Genomic DNA, 15,263 nt, shown 5'->3' with positions numbered 1-15,263 from the left:
TTCTTGAGGCTGATTGCTGGCCGTATGGCCAACCTGAACTCCATTCTCTTTAATTCCCATTAGTCCTGCATTTAAATAACAAAATACAAAACACCTTTGTCAGAAGAGTTTCCTTTCTTCTGATATCATGACAGGAAAATGGAAAGTAACCAGAACTGGTCCTAACCAACTGGTATGTGACTGGTGCTGTACCACCACCAGCCTGTACCTAGAAGCAAAGGCCTTGCTTTCCAGTAAATCCTGCTCTCTGCACTGCTACTTGCTTCCTATTCTTCAGCTTTCTAGCAAGAGAGGGAACAACAGTGATTCTTAACCAGAATGGAAGGTTCTCGGGTGTAAGGTCCTACAGACATTTAATTTGCCCCTTTCTTCCCATTTCTTCTGATTTCTTCTTTAATTCCCAGACACGAATTTATTTAATTTATTTTTCCAGCTAGCTCACAACCACTCAGTATAGGCCCTAAACTCAATCTGATTTCAGCTGCTGGAGCAGAGGAACTATGAGATCTAATGCCAAAGTCTATCAGTAAGGTGGAGAGCTTCCTAAAAGGACCTCTGGGAGATTCCCTTGTCATTGAACACACCGCTCTGTAATGAGAAGTGAGAAGAAAGGCATGTAAGCATCTATGCATGGTTACCCTAGTGTGGAAGGAATCTAGGTGGAACTGCTATCAAAAATAGGTTTCTTCTTTTTCCTTTCCAGAGATAAACACTGTTACAAGGATTTCATTGTTTAGTAGAAGATATTACCTTCATGTTGTAGAGTTATCAACTCCAATTTAAAATTACTCTTGATTGAGACCTTTTGAATGAAATGAAGAATTTGTGTTTACTAGGTAATATGGAATTAATTTCCTGGATAACAGACTATGGTCTGAAAAAGTACTGTAGATTTTCTTTCTATATTAAATACCTTTAAGCATACAGCTCTTAAAAAAGATGTAGAAAGTGTTTTAGGGGATCACTCACATGCAAGACAAAATTGTATCAATTGGTGTCAAGAAAAGTGGCAGTATACATTGTGTTTTTCAAGAAAGAAATTATGGTAGTGCACAAAAGAATCCCTGGCTATGAAACAGTAAAACTTTAAAATACCTATGCCTCATATTCCAGCAAGAAAAATGTAAGAACTGGGGATTTAGGGTAGCTATAAGTCAAAACTTACATTGTGTACAAAAATTTTACAGAGCAATGAAAAAATAACCTTTAGTCCATGGGGATGTGAAATTATAGTTTATCTATGTGTCCTGGCTATCTTCTGTCTAGTGTTTACATCTAAAATGAAGATTTTGTTCAGCATATTATCGGTCCTAAACACTTGTCATATTGCAGAAGGTACTAAAGATTATATCTTTTCTACAAAGACATATGCACATTGTGAAGACCTCAAGCTCCACAACAGAAGTTAAATACTATAAATATTCTTTACCTTTTAATTAAATGAGTTATTGATAAAGGAAAATGTACTGTAGTCAAATAGAGAGTTGTAAATTATTGGAAGTTAAGAATTCACTTTTGAAGGGATATATTTAAGAAGTTATTTATTTTTTTCCCAGACAATTTCACTGCACCAGCTGAGCTTCTGGACACTAAAATATGGCAGTTAAAGGGTATTTCCCATTCTGAAAATGAGACACAGATAAAACAAAACATTTTCATTTTTATTTGTGTACCCTGATAAACTCAGCTTTATTACAAATCTGTGTAGATAAAGCAGGTTTAGAAGTACCTTCCTCCCTCTACTTTGGCTTAAAGGAAACCGCAGAGTTCTGGAAAGACAAAAGAGTGTTTTCCACTGTCCAGTGAGGTTACGACTCCTAATAACTTTCTGTTTTCATGGGTCCCAGATCAGACTCAAATGTAAATTACAGGAAAATTTCAACATTAATGGAAACATAAGCCTTGGAATATGTCTTATTGTGCTCCAGAATTATTTGCAGATGTAGAAACATTGTTGATTATTTTACATGAACATTTTAGCCAACACATCACTGACAAGAAGAATCCACAATAGTTCTCTGTATTGTGTAAAAGAGATTTTGTTCCAATTTTAAACCTTGGCTGTAAACCGAGTTTTACTTGGTTTATAAACACATAGTGAATAACTGATAGATACAAAACACAAGAAGAATTACATTATCAAGCTTTAATACTCTTGCCTTTGAGTAAACTAGTTGAATTATCCAGTAATAAAAATAGTTTCCTACCTCAACTTTGTAAATTCCAACTCCTGTTAGAAAACAGAAAGAAAAGGGTTTTCAGAGAAGGAAGCAGAGGGGAAGACATGTAAGTTTTCCTAAAAATATTTATCAGGAAACAAGTCAACAATTTTGATAAGGAGACAAATTACTTCAACCAAAATGTTACCCTTTTATAAACAGGAAGTAAAGAAATACTTCATTTTTTTTTCTGTGTATAGTCTACAGCTGTAAGAAATCTGCAATTTATTAAAACATTTTTGATGACATCTTTCTACACAAAGTAAAGTATTCCCATAGGTGGGAATGAAAGCTAGGAGAGTCTGTGATCCAATTTGCAGATCAAGAAAATACACAAAAGTTTCAATTCAAGCATACTTCAAAAAAGTCAGTTGCCTGAATTTTTATCCCTCTCTTTAGAACAACTAAACGATAAAAATAATCAACTTTTTTCCCAGTCACTATGCAGTTCTCTAAGTTTCCTTCACAGTCTTTTTGTCAGTCATCTTGATCTCCTGTTTTCAGTAACTATGAGTGCGGGTATTAATTTGTACCCTATTGCTGCTGTTACAGTCACTGTACATTAGACACTTTCCAAGCATTGTCAGAAGTTTGAAAAAGTAGGGAGCAAAGGCTAGAAGAAAGAAATTACAGAGGGTAATTTTTAATCAAATATGCATAGAGGTGAAATTTATTTACTACAAATTACAAACAATTTTAAGAGATTTCCAAATGAATTTAGATTTGGTTAGCCCCTGTAAATTTCCTGAGCTATGTGTCATACCAACCACAACCTTTGGTTTTTTTTCACAAGAAAATTATTCTTTTATCTCTAGCTACTTCCTTGGAAGAGGAATAAGAAAAAAATTCAAGGCAAGGGCAAGTTCTGGACAGAATAAAAATAACTGCATGAAAAGTAATATTTAAAATCTTCCTCCCTTTTTCATGGTCTAAGAAATTAACAATACCAGAATATCCATACCCAACTACATCTTTAAAGTCTTCTAAATTAGTTCGTCCACCAAACTACTACCCTCTGGGATATTATAGTTTTCTAAAGATTAAGAGTTGATTTAACAATTTTTATTTTCAGATGATAAAACTTCAGCAACTGACAGGTTTTAGCAGAGATTTAGAATATAAACAAAAAGGAATTGCTTAATAGTTGGCTGCAGTTGTTAGTAAATGGCCAGATTGTCCCTAAATAAAAGAAAAAAACATGTAGTCTAGATTACAGATTTTTGTGGGTTTTTTTTGTTAATTTTGTCATCAATCAACAGTTTGTACTTGACAACTTCTTCAAATCTATATTTTGGACTGTAATCTGCAACAGCTAATCATAATTTTATTTACTGTAAAACAGTGCCCTGAAGAAATAGTCTTCAGAAGCTTCAGAATTCTGTAGAAAGCCACTTCATATTTACAACTAAGTAAAGCAGATGAAGATCGTCTCCTTTCCTATTAACACTTCTGCAGGAGACCAACAAAAAAAACCAAAAAACAACAAACCCATCCTTTGTATCCTTTCGCTGACTCAATCTAACTAGAGGTTCAATAATGGCAGAAAAATTCTCAAAAGCTTAAGAAAAGAAACAAGTTTGTGGAATTAGAATTTCATATTTTTTTAATGAACCCTGAGGTAATCTTGTCATCAATAAAACTGAATCTTACCACTTTTATTCAAATTGTGGTTTGGACTTTATATCATGTTTCTCCCCTAATAATAGCTCCCCAGAGTATTTCAATGAGTTTTTAGGATTTTTTTTTTTTTTTTTTGCATTTACTTAACTTTTCTAGAAATACAACTTGTAGTTTAAAAAAAGTTTCTTTCTCATGAGCCTGAGAAGGCAGACTTTGTGTTTGAGTATTAAGGAGAACAAGTGATGTAAAAACCTGAAGATTTTACTAATTTGGAATAACTTTCTTTGCTGTGCTCCTCCAGTTCTGTTTCAAATTCCAATTACAGTCTTCATAAGTTTTTCTGGTTTAGTTTTTTTCTTTTCTTTTTATGGTTGGTAAGACCTTTTTTGTTACTTTGGACTTTAGAATGTGATAGTTTATGGGTTCTTTTTTCATCTTTATATGCATAGCCAGTGGGAGCTAGTATTGCAAAATTAATGTGAGGTACATCATGCAGATATATCATTCAGTGAGGATTCTGGATGATAATATGACAGAGTTAGAAACTATTCAGGAGAAATTACCACCAAAGAAAGAAAGAAAGAGATCATATTGTTTGACATTGTCCTGCGTCCTCACCCCTCTAATGCTTGTTAATAGAAAAATGACAGGGTTCCAAAAAACATTGCTGATAAGTGGAGAAAAAAACCCTAAAAGACACCTAAATTAGATTTGGTACTGCACCCCCTGCTAGGGTGACCTATAATGAAGAAGTTATAAGTGGAGAGCTCTCAGCAGTGACACTTAACAGATATCATAGTAAATACTGTAGGAAGGCAGGACCATTATCAATGTATTGGTACACAGCCAGAATTATAGTTACTGAAATATCAAGTAGAAAGTCAAGTACCACATTCAAAAGTTTCTCCTGTTATGTAAACATATCAAGCTACCATGAGTGAATGTCTTCACCAATGAATGTGTTCTTTCCTCCCTCCCTTCTTTCTCCGGCATGTATTTTAGTCTTGACTAAGCTTGTCCCAGACATGTCCTTACAAATTTTTTTTTTTATTTTTTTTTTTTTGCATAGCACCCAACTTCATGCTTACTCAAATCAGCCAGTAAACCACAGACAGAAAAGCACAGAAGTAAGGTTTAATTTCGAGTGGATATTTGTTTCTTTGAATTTCTCTTAGATGTAGTGACTGTCTTTTCTCTAGTGTTGTGCCATTCTAGCTACTCACAGAACTTTTGTTCGGGGTCATTAAGTTCGTGAAATAACTTCAGAAGAAAAATTGCTTTTCCAAGCCTTTCCAGTCACAATTTTAATACCGTACTTGCTCTATTATTGGAATATTGGCTATCAGAGCTTCATTGCCTACGAGATTGGAATAAGATTCTGGAAATTATTTTTTTTATTATTTATTTTTTTAAAAAAATTATATGGGGCTTTAAGTTTCCTAGATAATGAGGCCTTGGATGATCTCATCTTATATTCTGCCTGCCTTTAGTTCAATACTTGGATTGCAAAACTCGAAATCTGCTCTGGTTAATGAAGTTTGGAGTTATGAAACAATGTAAATCCTTTGATTAACTGTGGAGCTATTAAAACCTTTAGGCTACTGGTTCTGCACCATCACCATTTCCTACTCATATCTGACTGCAGGTTTATAGTCTCAGTTTGATTTCCTGACTTTATGCCTTCACAGTATATATGTACCTGTGATCCTTAAATATCACAATTCCAGTGAAACTTCAATAAGTAGATGTCTTTAGCTATATTCATTCTACACAAGAAATAAATTCACTGGGATAATTACTCCATCATTATTTCTCTTCATATAAAACAATTAGGTTCTACAAGTAATTGCAGTCACCTTTTTTTCCATTTTCTTCTCAGCTGGTGCAACTCTTTCATTACTAAATATATTTGTCATTATTTTCCTGTCTTTTTCATATTTATTCAGAAACACATTTCAGTGAGTTGGGGATAAATTGGATTGTAGATTTTAAGATTTCATTCACACTTTTTTTGATGAGTTAAGCAATCAAAACATTTTGTATTACTCAGCTCATCATCTCCGTCTTTAAAGACAAATCAATATGATAACACAGTGACTTTAAATCAGGTTTTATATTGTGTTTTTTTCATACAGATTGGAGTCATTAGAGAGGTAATGGAGTACAAGACATGAAATACATTGGGAGATTTTACAATATAGTGCTAGAAAGGTAAGTGTTACATGTTATATCTTGCATGTTGTGTATTATGTGGTTTTAGTTGGTCCTTCCTGCAATGGGCTTTTTCTATCACAAAGTCTAATGGACAGAAAAAATACCAAACAATAGATATTAGTATAATGTCAGCTTCATACTTATGGTAGTACGTCAGCTGAACTGATCAAGTGTCTGATAGTCATGCTTGGTTCAGCCTATAACTTATAAATCTACTTTTCTCTACAGAAGACACTATTCTTCGTCACAATACCAGTTGTCTTGTACAGCCTTACTGACTTCATGTCAGGCACTAGCTTGTACTAGCTGACACTAGCATGGATATTTTCTGAGCTTGGGTGGCTGTTCTGCTTAGAATGTAACAGTTGTTTTTTTTTAAAGAAACTTCATCCTGAAAACAAAAAAAAGCTTTATATTTTTAATCTAATTTTTAACTTCTGTTTACAAATACACATGTAAAAACCACTAACACAAATGAAAAAGATTGAAAATAAGGCAATATTGCAGTGAATATTAATGTAAGACATGAACAATCACCATATGGTTAATTCCTTTAAAATGAATAATTCCTGGTTGGTTTTTATTTGTTTAGTTTTGTGTTTTGTATTCAACATAAGATATACTGGAAAAGTTTGATTTGGCTAACCTTTGGCTAACTAAAAAGGTTTCATGTGTAGTGTGACCTCTTTATAATAAGGGAGACCTATAATCAGTGACTAAAAAAAAGTGAGCTAAAATCCCATTGGTTTTGGTAGTAACAGTCTGTTGTTTTAATATTTAAAATATCAGATAGAAATAACTTCTATGTTTGGAGAACAGTCAGTAATGAATTATAATATCTAGGTCAGTGCCTGTTTAAAATATTATTATCTTCTCACTAGTGTAAAGCCTTAAACAGGCCTTTTAGCTACCTCAGAAGCTATGCTGAGACATTTTTGGAATAGCATATGTATATGTATTCTGGCTGCAGAAAAACAAACAAAGCAAACATCAGAAAGGAATACTTGCAGTAGAAAAGTAAAATGTTTATCCAGTGCTAAACCATTACAAATTGGTTTTTTCAAAATATTTATTCCCCTTTACTAAATTTAATAAAACTATTAATTTTATTTGAGTTTTAGTTAAATAATTGTGGGGGTTTAATGCTGAAAATAGTATAACAATTTAACAGGTTGTGTTTCTATAAGCAGTGTTTTAAATCTCAAGACAGACGTGCAAGAGAGCAAAGATTCAGGGTTACAACTTCAGTCAATTCAGTTAGTGAAAAAAGCAAGAAACTTTCAGGAACCAAAATGCCAAAGTGGAATCGGGGATCAGAAAAATGTTTTGTTTTCTTATGAAAAGGAACTGGTGCTCTAAGCAGACCGTGTTTTCCTTCTTGGTGTTTGTAGCAAAGTTCACTGCTATAAAATTCAGATACCGCTACTTTATTCATACTATATCAAAGTTGAAGAGAACAGAAAAGAAAAAAAAGTTACGATAAACACTCATTCACCATGTCTTTCCGAAATTCACATTTACCTCCCTACAGTAGGTAGCTGTGGTCACTTGTATTAAAAAGATGCTAAGGCTATATAAAAGCAAGTATGCACTGAAAAAGTTATTAAGACGGTTAAAAAACCACACAGCCTGTCTAAGAAGAAAATACTAGCCAGCTTGTTAAATCTGGAAGTGGAAAGCTACAAGGAAATATCACAGCTCCATACAGATTCACCAGAAGAGTAAACATTAGGTAGACAGAGAAATCATTGAAGATCATGGACTTTATATGAAAACATGGATATAAACTAGCCAGTAATAAATTTATTCTGGCAAATGGGACCTTCTGAGCATGGAATATCTAGAGTATCCAGAACAGATGTCTGGAATTTAGATGGGAGAAAACAGTAAGTATAGGCTGCCTTGAAATTGCAATCTTATCACGCAGTTAGAGTACTCATTTATTTTCCTGTGCAAATACATCAATAGCTAACTATACACTGCAATTAAATGAAGGTTAATATAAATTGGATTAAATAAGTTCAAATAAAGTTAAAATAAGCATTAGAAGACATTTAGTGCTTATACTATTCATTGTGTTCATCAGTAAATGAACCACTAAAGGACAGAGGGATGCTGATACATGAAGGATTTTTTTAGAAAACAGAATTTTTTCCAGAGACTTTGATGTTTCTTGCATCAAATTCTTGCAAAAAACAGTACAAAGTTTCATTTTAAGAACATTCTATTAAAAAAAACCAAAACTGATTGTCATAAACTCAGGTATATTTAATATGATTAATACATGATTAATAATTGAATATAATACAGAATTATAACAGAGCTATAAATTCTGCCATAAAGAAGATATGAGGTTGTCATCCATTTGTAAAATTCAGTCACGCAAAATCAGGCCAAGACAAACTTATGAAAAGCCTTAAAAAAGGCCTTAAAAGGCTTGCAATAAGAAAAGAATTACAGACTAAGGGATTACAGTTTGATACCCCTTAAAATGAAAGTGTAAAATTATGCTGATCTTATATGATAGGATTTTAGACTCTCTCTCAAACAAAAAAATCCTGCTTATCAGCTGGAATTAGTATTCTAATGATCAGACTTTCTACTTTTATCTTCTATTTACATTTACCTAGGATTTGAGTAAATAATGGCAGGTGGTCAAGTTAACCTGCATGACCTGGTTGTTACTGAAAGTTATTGCCCCTCCTATTAAAAATTTCCTCTGCACTCACGCTATGTTACTGCAATGCCACATTTTAATATAATTTCAAATAGAAAGCAGAACTTATCTTCAATAATGGTGTATTTTGCACAAAACAACCACATAGTGCACATCTGGCCAGGCACTGGACACGGCTGAAACAACAGTTGATGCACTTGGGTCTTTCAAAGAATGGGAAAGCAAAATATCAAAAAGAGAAGAATGGACTTGCCATTACAGTGTGACAGTAATTTGAAAACATGTCTGCACATCTGAGTAATTTGAACTTTTATTTACCTGAAAGTGAGGAAGATAATTATGAGAAGTCTAATACAATGTATTATAATTACTAAGTAGAAATAAATTTGTAAGTAAATATAATCCATGGTATAGAAGAAGTTGAATTCATTATCACTTCAGTTTACTTCAACTCAAGAGTTTTCTAATTTAGGAAGCAGGCTGTAGTAATTAGGGTTAACTAGGGAATAGAAGAGTGATTCCACTCCATTTAATGTATTAACATAATATGCTTTTTAAAAACTGTTTTGATGGAATTTGTGTACTATCAGCTTTTTATGAACATTTAATATTGCTTTATTATATTAGTCACAGATAAAACCCTAAAGTGAATGTAATGCTAATGTTTAAGATTATGTTCATGTTTAATACATTTGCATAAAATGTAAAGGTAACTGCAAAGGCATCACTTCATTTTAAGTAAAAAATTAAGTATGGTATGTCAGATCTCTATGTATCTCTTTCTTCCTTACTAAGCGATGCATATGTTTGAACATACACTTAATCCTAGAGCATCTAAAATTCCATTGCAAACTGTAAGTCCACATTTTTTATTTGAGCACAAGGGAATTTATATTCTGCTAATTTTTTCTTGGCCCTTTTTATAAAATATACCACTAAAACATGTATAACATTTTGCAGAAGAGTTTGAAAGCAGCATAGAACATTTTTGCTTTGCTTCTGAGTGTTATTCAGTTCCTTAAGTCCTGGTCAATGAAGGAGACTATAATTTTATTTGTATTTTTCAGGGACACCCAGATTTATTAAACTGAGCAATTTTCCACTTACTGATCCTTCTCCAAAACCTGAAAGTGTCATTTCAGGATGTCTATCGGTTCAACATCCCCTCATTTTGTTGGTTTGAATTGTGACTTATAATGCTTAAGCATATATTGATAATGCAGAAGTAGGTACAACAAAGCAACATCAGGATATAACACTAAGCCAAAACATATCTAGATGTTTATTTGGGCTCCTCTCATTGCTATTCATCATTCTGATGGTCCTGAAAATTGTTCTGAAAGAGATAAACTTAAATTTTATTTAAGCTGAATAGTTTATTCCATAAAAAACTGTTTCCATTTCATCTATGTACATTTTCTTGCTTACATGAATACACATTATTTTAGTTATTTAAGCAAGCAATGAAGAAATTTCTACATAGACAAACAACAACAGCAATAGCAACAAGCTCCTTGCATGACACAATGGATGGTATGCCTCCTCTTTTTGAGCTGCTGCATATTTCTTACATAATACGGAGTCACTGTCATCCTGAAAAGTACTGCTACAGACATCAAGATGACTGTGCTACTAGTGGATGCTGATATGGGTATCTACCAGTAATAAGTATTTAGAATTTTATTTTATGTATTTATTTCCATACTTGTAAAATTACTTCATTTTAAGACAAATAAATGCTTCTTCCTTGATAGCTGTTAACATGGAAAGTGTATCTTTTTCAGTGTCATGATGGAGGTGTCTCTAATGTGAGAAATATAAACATTTCTGTCACAGAACAACTTTCACTTTCTCATGATTTGCAGGATTTCAGGAGTAAAACTAACTCTTTCCGGTTGAATCTCTTATATCATCAAAATGCAGCCTGGAAGTATCACAGATGAATTTCCTGCAGAAGAATAAATCTTGTCTCTGATGTACATGACAATATATTATTTTATTATAGAAGATTATTATTTTATTTTTATTTTACTTTGAAGTTCCTGAAAAATGTGAACATTTATTTCAAAAGATGTACAATCTATTCAGCTTACCATTTTGAAACATCTGGTTTATTAATGTCTTTAAGGACTATGACATTTTTCAGTTTGAGATCTTACACAAAAATTGTATATAATAATTCTTTAGAAGTGCAGAACAGAATATAAATGATGATCAACTTTGGCAGTACCTTTGGTTATTATGTAATAATATGATGTCTTACCTTTAGTAAGGTATTTTAAGTATTACTGTTAAAAAACTTGTCAAGATGCTACCAAAACAAAAACTCAACATATTTTCTCAGCAAATAGATCATAAAGGACACTCTTTAAAAACTTTATTTGTGGTGATACTTTGTAGTTTTGTACTATAAAAGAAAGCTTTAAAAATTCCTCTAACTATTTTAGAGATAGCAATAACATTTCACTGAGGGCTATGTGTTAAGAGTGTGGTATTTCTTTCTTATAATCTTGTAAAACAAGTTTAAAGAGCACATCTTTGAAAAAATAGTAAGAACTAAACCACTGTGTAGTACTTACTAATATTTTTTTCGTTTCCTACACCTGTATAACATATAAACTCAATACCCCCTACTCCAAAAGAGACAGAATTAACCAAAACAGGAGAGGAAACACAGAAGTGTATATATTCTTTCGGTAGAAAGGAAATAAAATATATTAAGAAAGAAATAAATGAAGAATTGCAAGCCTGTATTTCTGAAGGCTTATGTAAGTAACATATAACATTCTTTTTATCCTATATATGCAGACGTGTTGTGGTTGTTTTTTTTTTTTTTAATATTTGCCTGTAGACTAGAGATGGGTATCAAAGACATAAATAATGTAAGAAAAACATATCTATTTTTGTATATTTTGATTAACAATGGGCTCCAAATGGATCACAGAAATGCATAACGAGAAAAAATTGGTCAAGATCTACACTTTGCAAGACTTGTCTCCCTTTGTAAATCCAGATAGGTTTTTACAGTTCTTAAAATATAGCCTGGAAGTGAAGAAAAAACATATAGAAATATTTTCCAGTCTGTAGCTTATGTGTGTTGGTATGACAGAATGTTCCACAACGACAATAAAAATATTACCCAATGAAAAAAGGATTTTAACCAAGCACTTGATCCAATGCCCATTAAAAAAAAAAAAAAATGGGCAGTTTTCTTCAGTGAAATGGATGTCTGTTTGATTAGGTACATAAACATTCACAAACTACTTGCGTTTTATGATTTATCCTAAGTGTTTCTGCTTCCCTCACTTCTGACATTGAGAAACTTAATTTTAATTGCAACTGGAAAGGATAAATCAGCTCATAGGCTGAAGTGATAGAGTAGGCTCTAACAAGCACAGCCAAAGCATTCTTAGACACTTTGTGTGCCGATCAAGTAAGCAACTATAAAAACTGCCATTTATGTTGTCCCAAATTTGACATTATTATAAATAATCATATCGGAAAAAATGTGCCTCTCTAACAGTTTTTAATCCATTTCAAAAGAACTTGGATAGTATCTGAGGGTGGGGAGGAAGGTGGGGCTATATACATATTTATAAATATATATGATTTGCTATTCCTTTTCTTACAAAGTCATGACACTAAGGTGCACACATTCTTATTTTCAATCATCCATAGCAAGGAAGATGAGGATTTCAGAGAAAGTATATTTTATCTAAGCTTAGATGAGTTATGGATACTTAAAGGCATGCTAGCTGGCTAGAGCTGTTATATGGTGTCTTGAAGTCCCAGAAATGGCACTAGAGCACTGAATTTTTGAAATAAACAAAAAGTCCAGAAAATTTGGTAGAGTGAAGAACGTAAGATGAAGTTAAAATGTTTGAGATTATTAAAAAAAAAAAAAAAAAGAAGTAAATCAGAATATCACAGATGAATTATTTGCCCTTCAAGGAGACTTCGGCTTGCGGCATTCAAGATTGCTGACTACTGTACAAAAAACCTAAAGCATGCAGTGTTAGCTCCATTGAAGTAAATGGGAATTTTGCCATTGAATTTGCTGATGTCATGTTTTCACTGCAAGTGTATGTAGTATGATAATACTTTCAACTAAGATTTGCAATGTTAAGAAAGTGTCTTATAGCAATAATATCTCAGTGACATGATGTGTCTGAGATTGTTGACGTACTTCATGTAATAATGAAATCTTGCTGATTGACATATAATTATACAGTTTGAATATACTTCTGGTTATTATTTTCTTCATTCCATTCCTCCTCCTCCCCCCTTTTTCTTAATTTTTAAGTGAAGAGATACTTTGAGCATTTAGGTAAACTAATCACCTAGTTGTTGACTTTTAGAAAGGATACTGTTTTTTTGCATAGTAATAAAAACCTAAGTGAAAAATAATATTTTTCACATTTTTGAGAGGAACCATTTTTCTGCCATTATTGTTTAGCCCTCTTTCTTTCATTATCTTTTCAGCAAAGTTCAGTACATTTGAACCTCTGAGGAGGATCTTACATCAGTATTGATTGTTCAATATGTTAAGAGTTAAAAAGTAAGTGGGGTTTTTGTTTTTGGTTTTTGTTTTTAAGCAAACCTTATAGGATGATTCCACACACTTTAACTAAAGGCACAAGACTAAAGAAGCAATCATGTGCCACAGCTGCAGCTTTGGAAGGACTGCTGAATAATCAATTTTTTTTAATTTTTGTTTTTTTCTTTTCTTTTCTTTGGCTAGTGTTTCTGTCTGTATATAAGTAAGGACAAAAACCAGACCTTGGGATATACAGTGCTTTTTATTCAGAAGGGTGAAAGTTTACAGTGTACTTCAGTTTAACAACTGATACATACAAACTCTTCCCTGTTCTCAAGGGGTATTAGAGTAATTCCTGTACATGTAAACTATTGTACTGATATGCAAACAAAGATTGAAAAGGCTGGCTCTGCCCCAGAGCCATTGCAATAGTACGAGACAAAAGACAGTGTAGACAGCTAGATGGAGGGCTCACAAGAATCCATAAGGCAATACCAATAAGCACTGTCCCACAGAGTGATAGGACATAACTTCTCTCTGATTGTTTTTGGCAGAGTGGCAATAGAAAGGTTTCTATCACTGTATTAATTTTTCATTTTAGTAATATCTCATTTTACATTCCGCTTATTATTATTACTTTCATATTGCAAATGATGATTACCCAGAACAATTTCTTCCCCATGGAAACATGGGCAATAATGTGACAAATGGTGACAATCAAAAGATAGTTTATATTGACATTAACACAAAATCTAGGACAAGGAATTAAAGACAACATTGTCTTATCAAAACCAGAAAGGTAATTTACTTAGGCTGTAATGGTTCCAGCTAGAGTTTAGCCAGAATACTGAAGTTAATTCTTCTGCTCTTTAAAATGTCCAGCCAAATTGATAGGGTTTATTAACTTTCACAAAACTTCTCCAGAAAAAAAGTGTAATAGAGCGAAAAAACTTCTATAGCAAGACTGGGACATGTTCTGGTGGTCCTGACTTTATGGTTCAGAATCAGCTGGCATGCTGATAAATATCCTTCACAGCAGTAACAACTTTGAATGTTCCTTCAGCTTCTCATAAGCAAACTGCCTTGCACTGACAATGATGTAGTTGAACAGATACTTGATTTAATTCACATTACATAATGCATTTTCTTCCCCCCTCCCTCTGCTGCCTTTTTTTTTTTTTTTTTTTTATGAGAATTTAATTTCAGTATGCAGGAAAAGAAAACAGAAAATAATGAGACATAATTTTTCATATGATTATGTTATGAATATATGTAACACCCCATGTTCATTTTTTTCATATGCACCCTATAAGACATGTGTAAATTTTTATTACATTTATTCAAATTAATTATGATGGGTTTTTTTGAATGAGTAATTCAAGTTTGCTTTGTTAACATAATCTTACTATAACAGGGACAACACCCAATTGTTTATATATAAAGGGATTATCTTCATATATTATATGCTAACAATCATCAGGTTTAGTGGTTTATTAGCACTGAGTTGTAAGCAAGAGACACGTTTTACCTAATTAAATGTAAGCTCTGCTTCCAGCTTTATCTGACAATAATTGAAGCTGGACATTTTATCTACCTGTGCATAAAGTATCATGCTGAACCACTACCCAGAAGTCATCACAGAGCATATTTATTTCTCTAATTTATGCACTTAAACCTCTTAAAGAAGAGCATAGCAAATAAAAAAAAATCTGTGTGATTGTATTTTTTAAAATTTTGTACCTGTAATAAACTGTTTCAAAGAAAAATGGAAATAAAACCTCCAAAACTGTTATAATTGTAACTAACAGTCTGTGAAACCTGCAATAGAGTTGAACTCACATTTGATTTCTAGAAGGCTATATAAAATGTTGCCAATCTTGCAAAGACACCAATCAGTAAGACTGATTTCCACTTCCAGAAGCATTTATAATGTACAACACGATGTAATAATGTATAATTCTATTTCTCCTACTCTATAATGGCCAGTCTAAATAAT

The sequence above is a fragment of the Falco biarmicus genome, chromosome Z (genome assembly GCF_023638135.1).
Source record: "Falco biarmicus isolate bFalBia1 chromosome Z, bFalBia1.pri, whole genome shotgun sequence".
Classification (NCBI taxonomy): domain Eukaryota; kingdom Metazoa; phylum Chordata; class Aves; order Falconiformes; family Falconidae; genus Falco; species Falco biarmicus.
The sequence above is the reverse complement of the archived record's forward strand: the minus strand, read 5'-3'. Positions refer to the sequence as shown.